We start from the raw sequence: 6,291 nt of genomic DNA, 5'->3' as shown, positions 1-6,291 counted from the left end.
TTTACTCCAATCTATGAATAGCCGAGACAGCTGCCACCCGGGGCTGTAAGACAAGACAGCTAGTCCTAATTCAGGCCCCCACCTTCTGAGCTCTTCTGGCCTTGCTGCGTCCCCCTCGCCCTGCCTACTTCAGTCTCTGGCATTGTGTCTGCCTTTCTCCACTCCCATGGAACATTTTTGGTGGGGAAACAATTCTATGTACCGTTTCTCAGAGCGTCCACACTCGTGTTTACTTTACCCCTAATTGGAAAAGTAGGGGGTTTGTACTCGCTTAATTTTGAACGTGGATTTTTTTTCCCCTTTGTAAGTAAGGGACACTCTCCTAGTGCTGATAAAAATAGACCCTTGACTTCTTTGCCTTATGGCAAAGCAAGCAGGATCTGAAATAAGCAATGTTATGGAGTAAGACTTCTGCCTACTGAATTATAACACATGACAGAGAGAAGTTTAGAGGTGGTTTAAAACCATTTCTCTTTTAAGGACCTGATGCTTAAATAGAACTTAATAATATAACTAAAAGTATGCTGAAAACAAAGTACTAGAAAATGCAGTGCAATTTGCACCCTCGTTTGGAAACATCTCCGCATATAATAAAAAAAAATCACATTTGTGGGGGAAATTTACACAACTGTATAAAATTGTCTTCTATACCAATAGGTAAGAAGTAGCTTAGGAGGCTTTATTATTGAAACAGATAAAAGCTAGTTATTAAGACCAAAATGCTGGGTACGTTCTGCCCTTGACACAGTTAAGAAATGAGTTGGGCTATTGGAGACCCGTTTCTATGAAGACCTGCAGATGACTGACTTGAGTATCACTGTGTTCCTGTCTGGAATTCTTGACTAGTAGGTTCCATTGACCAAGTATCTGGTGACGATTTGGAGCTTAGAGAGAAAATATTTGAAGTAGAGGTGGGGAGTTTTATAGGAAAAAATCATTTTATATAGAAAAGACCTGGGCGCTTTATTAAAAACTCCAAATATATACATATATATATATATATTGCATACACACACATATATATACATATATTATATGATATGTATAAAATCTAGCCAGGAAATGTATATAAAATCTATCTAGGAAAGAAACCAGAAGAAATTGTAATTGCTGCCAAAGATCATACACAAAAGTATATCAAAGTCACAATACCTAGAGGATTCTCTTGCAGCAGAGAAAAAGGATTTAGATATGTTGTATTGAAAGGAGAGAAGGCTAGCACTTCTCTTGACAAGAATGGAAGAGGCCCTTGGGCCTAACAACAGGCATACAGTTAAGGCATTGCCTTCGACTTTGTGGCATCTAACCACTGTTTTTATATTTTGATTGAGGGAACCATTATAGGGTTAGCGAGAAACTTGGCACTAGGGAAATTCCCAGGAATCCACAAAGATGATCCCGGCTAAGAATCCAAGCAACAGTGGAGAAGGTACCTTAACTGCAGTTCCCCTGTAATCAGATTGATGCCTATCTTGATTGTCATCATAGAACCTACAACCAGTAACTGATGGAAGCAGATGCAGAGATCCACAGCTAAGCACTGGGCTGAGCTCCTGGAGCCCAGCTGAAGAGAGGAGGAGCAATATTATGAGCAAAGGGGTCAATACCATGATGGGGAAACCGACAGAAGCAAGTGGGAGCTCACTGACTCTTGACTGACAGCTGGGGAACCTGCATATGATCAGACTATGCCCTCTGAATGGGGGTGATAGTTCTGTGACGTGGGCAGACTGTCGGGCCACTAGCAATGAAAACAGTATTTATCCCTAGTGCATGAACTGACTCTTTGGAGCCCATTCCCTATGCGGGGATACCTTGCTCAGCCTAGATACAGCAGGGAGAGCCTTGGTCGTGCCTCAGTGATGGCCAGACTTTGTTGACTCTCCATGGAAAGACTCACTCTCTCTGAGGAGTAGATGGGTGGATGGGGTGGGGAAGATGAGGGGAGTGAGAGGGAACTGGGATTGGTATGTAAAATAGGATTTTTTTAAAAGAAAAAATGCAGGAGACATAAAAAAATAGAAAAATAGAAAAGAAAGGGGGTTTTGATTAAACATAAAAACAGACGTTAAGGAATCTTAGAACTTTAGTATACTCCATAATGTCCTCCTGTGGTCCATTTTAAAAGGCAGTGTGCTAAGTTGATATTGGGAACAAACCACATGCCATTTTAATATCTAATTAAGCCGAATTTGCATCAAATAGTGTCAAATGATGGCTCAGAGCCTCAAAACTCTGTCACTTGATAACTGTGTGATCTTTGGTAATTGGTGAAGCCATGTTCACCATGGTCATGCTCCAAGAAGAGCTGTTCAAACGTCACAAAACCTTTAGTTTTGTTGGGCCAAGCTAAAGTGCCACAAATTATTACCTTACACCACCTTCTGAAATGTAGCCATTGCCAGGTTGATTTAGGACCAGAATACAGCGTGCAGGCAAGTTGAGTGTGTAGCCATGGGGACCATGTGCTTATCAGGAGTCTAGCCTAATAGACACGCTGCTTTCTTGTTGGAAGGTTATGAGTTAGTTTTCTGGAGGCGGGCTTGTATGGAGTGTATTCTATTAGCCTCTCTAAAGTTGTTTGCATGCAGTGACTTTAGTCTCTGGGCCAGCGTCCAATTCACTGCTGGGGTCACTAGATTTTTCTTTTGTAGTTTTCAGTGTTACGGTTACTTGAAACTCTCTCGTTAAACTTGGCAGACCTTTGCTTTGTAATAAGGAAAGTCATTTGTACTTTCATTTATTGACTCAACTAAATGTCTGGAGAATTAAGGAAAACCAAGGAAATCAAAGCCTTCTTTTTCGGTTTACATTAAAACATTGTCAAAAATGGTTTTGGCTATGTGCAGTGAATTTTAAAGAAGCACTCGTGAGAACATGAATTGTTCTTTTGGCTGGTGTGGGGGCACAGGCTCTTAAATTCAGTCTGATTCTGTGTTGTGTTTTTACTTCAGAAACTGTATTTGTGATTTCCCTAGTGTGACAGATGTCTGAATTCCCATGTCACCTTCATGTGAATTTTGTTGTGAATTTCTTTGCAAACACCAAAATGTTCAACTACACTTACTTGAAAATCCTGGTCCCACCATGGAAACAGAGTTAGAGTCAAACCGTATTTAGATCCGCCTGCATCATTCAGCATATGTAGTTCAGTGTGAAGGGAAACCCTCATTAGTTTTCTAAAGTCCTCATCGTAGTATACGGGAAGTTCTTTTTGCAACCACACAGAAAGTTTTTCTGGTTCCTTTTGTGAATGTAGTATATTAACTTACCAACAGTAAGGACCGGGAAGGCATAGTGTAAGTATTTCTGCACACGAGCCACAGGCCTATGTGGAATGCGCTGTGACCATAAGTTTACAACGATGCATACAAAATGGTGACAGTTTAAGTATCATTTCATGTCACATTTGTTTTGATATAAAACAAAAAGAGTCAGACTTGAGAAAAATCACATAACAAAATTACGTTGAGTTCTTTTTTTTTCCCAATCAGAAAAAAATACCCAATTTTAAACATTTATTTTAGGTTTTATTTTTTTTCTTTTACTTCTATCTCAAGCATACACCTTGTATGACTCAAACAATCATTTGTAATTATTCTAGATGACAGACTCATGCCCCATTTTTTGTCATATTGACATGGTTTTAAATAACACCATATTTTTTTTCTTGGCAAATTGACTTTGTCTTTAAAGAGATTTTAGGGTCCCACTATGTGTATATATCTTGTTATACTTATTAGCAGGAGAAGTCGTGAGTTTTTAAAAAGACAATATGACATGGATAACAGAATATAAACAGAATGAACAGAAATAATGACAGGTAAAGGAAAATATGGGAAGAAAAAAAAAGAAATAAAAGAGCAGGTCTCAAATTATTCAAGGATATAATAAGTGATGTGGTCCTGTGAGCAAGGAAGGCAGAGATGAAAGCCATGGGGGTAAAGGGGGAGAAAAACAGAAAGAAGGCGTATTTTAGGAAAGGCAGGAATTAATAAAAAAATCCAAGGCAGGGAGAAAACGAGATTTATTTTAAAATTCAAGCAGAAATTTGAAATTTTGCAGCACCTTGAGGATGACCGAACTGCAAAGTAGGTAGTGAATGAGTCACAGCCGCAAAAACGTTGGGAATGGCTGCGCGGTTTATTACCGCTCCGCTCAGATGATTCCTACGTTTTGGGGAACAGAGGCCTAATTACAACAGAGAGATGTTCCTAGGGTGTCCTTTAGAGTTTGTGTGTTAAGGCAAATGCATCCGAAAGGGAAAGGAAAATGATGAAAGACAGACGTGAGCGGCGAAGGCCCAAACCTGAGCTGTGAGCAGGGAAACGGGCCTGTTGTAACGCCGGCTGTCCTGAAGGCTTCGGAGAGCGTCACTGTGATTAAGCAGCCCTCCTGCCGGCACTGTAGGAGTTATAGCCAATAATAATGTATTGACATTTATGTGGTTATGATGCTCTGACCTGAACTCATTTAACTAGTGCCCTGGTAATCGCCGACGGGTTCACATGCGCTGTAATGCCAAGATAAAAATAGCAAAGTTGATTAAATACAGTTAGATGTTAATATAAAATAATAAAGTTAGGTATTTCATATAATGTTGTTCCTGACAATTTGTTTTCCTCATTGAATAAGTGAATGCAATTTATGAAAAAATAGCCCTTCATATTAGTTCCCTAAAGTTAGGCACCATGAATAATTAGTCTTTACTAAGCAGTTATTAAAGCTTCGCTCGAATTGTAAATCAGCTGAAAATGAGGAGCACAGGAGAAAGGAAGATTAGCTTCTGGAATGCTATTTTCATGCATTTCCAAACTACAAGGTTTCTCGGGTTTTGTATTATTGTTAATGTATTAGATGATGGAGTTTGATTTATTCAAACCATCTCTAACGTTTTCACCCGTCTCCATGCTTGAGATCCCGTAAAGTGTTGATTTACTTAGGGTCTATTAAGTTGTCCTGCAAATGAGCCGGGCCTCCCGCGCTCTTATTTTGCGATAATAAAGGTACTAATGGATGTTTTCATGGATGGCCCCCTACTTAAGGAAAATGAAAACTAAAAATGATGCTGGTTCTTTAAAAGTTTATCCCTATGGCACCATCGTGTAAGCATACGTATGGGACAGTAAAAATGGAAGACGACACATTAAATGACATTATTATAAAATGCAATACTCTTGGAATGATCCCTTATTAAATTAGGCTCTATGATCTGAGATGAATTTCCCCGATCCCTAATCCATCACTGGAGAAATATTAAAAGATAGGTCTCAACTGGTATTAGAATCGCACTCAGTCTCTACTTTCATTATTTTGAATTAGGGTGCTACTGGGGGAAAGCCTCTTAATGAGAATTAGAGTGATTCACTGGCCTTCTTTTGGATTTTGACAAGTAAAATATTAACTCTTCAGTCACAGCTGTCTGAATTAAAATACTTGGCAGCCGCAGATGCCCAAATTAAATTGGCCTTTATGTTTCCATATTGCTGACCTCCTTAGAGGCGACAACATCAAACCCAACAATAACAAAAAAGTCACCATGTGTCATTTCTTGGAAGAAAATATATTTATTGAAGTTTTTATATTTGTTTCAGTTTTAACATATAATTGAACAACTCCAGGACATTTCGAAGGGGAGTTGTTTTAATTATATATTAAATAAACCTCAGTTACATACCAGGTATTTTAAACCATTAATTATATGTTAAAATAATCAGTAGGGTTTTGGGACATATTTTACTTGTTTAAGTACCATCAGCCAGAGTTTTGGATCAAATTTAAGGGTAAATGAACCGGATCTGGTATAAGTTCATTTAGAGTAAATTTTTCCTTGAGAATACATACAAAACTCATTTCTCCAATCTAGACATAAACTTGGTTAAAGATGCAGAATCAACATTAGTAGAATATACACAGAAAGACTCATTAGATTTTCCTAAATTTAAAATTCTTCTTATAGTCAAGCAACAACAACGAACACAACCAAAGTGTTTTTTAAAAAGTAATGATATGGGTCTCTATGTCTCACTTGATGATGTAGGTGCTTTGAACGTTCAATGGAGTTACAGGTTTACAGAGTCATTCAAATAATGGCGAACAAAAATCTCATTGGTCAATGTGTGCTGATTTCTGATTCCTTTGCTCTTCTGTAGTCTCTGTAGCCCACCCCCCTGCCTAGTTGCTCATCATGGATCTGAACTTGGGATTGGATGGACAATGACTCGAGAGAGACGCTGGTAAATGGATCTCACTGGTCTTACCTTATTTATCCAGCATCAAGATGAACTCAGG

The 6,291-nt window shown here is 38.6% G+C and overlaps 1 non-coding gene across 1 annotated transcript; it reads left to right on the top strand.

Moving 5' to 3' along the window:
- The first annotated feature begins 1,191 nt into the window (after window positions 1-1,191).
- Window positions 1,192-1,318, top strand: LOC126504951 (U6atac minor spliceosomal RNA). Its single transcript, XR_007592763.1, has one exon. It is a non-coding gene; the product is annotated as a U6atac minor spliceosomal RNA (small nuclear RNA).
- The last annotated feature ends 4,973 nt before the right edge of the window (window positions 1,319-6,291 follow it).

The sequence above is a fragment of the Alexandromys fortis genome, unplaced genomic scaffold, assembly GCF_014885135.2.
Source record: "Alexandromys fortis isolate MF-2015 unplaced genomic scaffold, M_Fortis_MF-2015_v1.1 scaffold_53, whole genome shotgun sequence".
NCBI classification, from domain to species: domain Eukaryota; kingdom Metazoa; phylum Chordata; class Mammalia; order Rodentia; family Cricetidae; genus Alexandromys; species Alexandromys fortis.
This window is presented reverse-complemented; position numbering and strand designations above follow the sequence as displayed.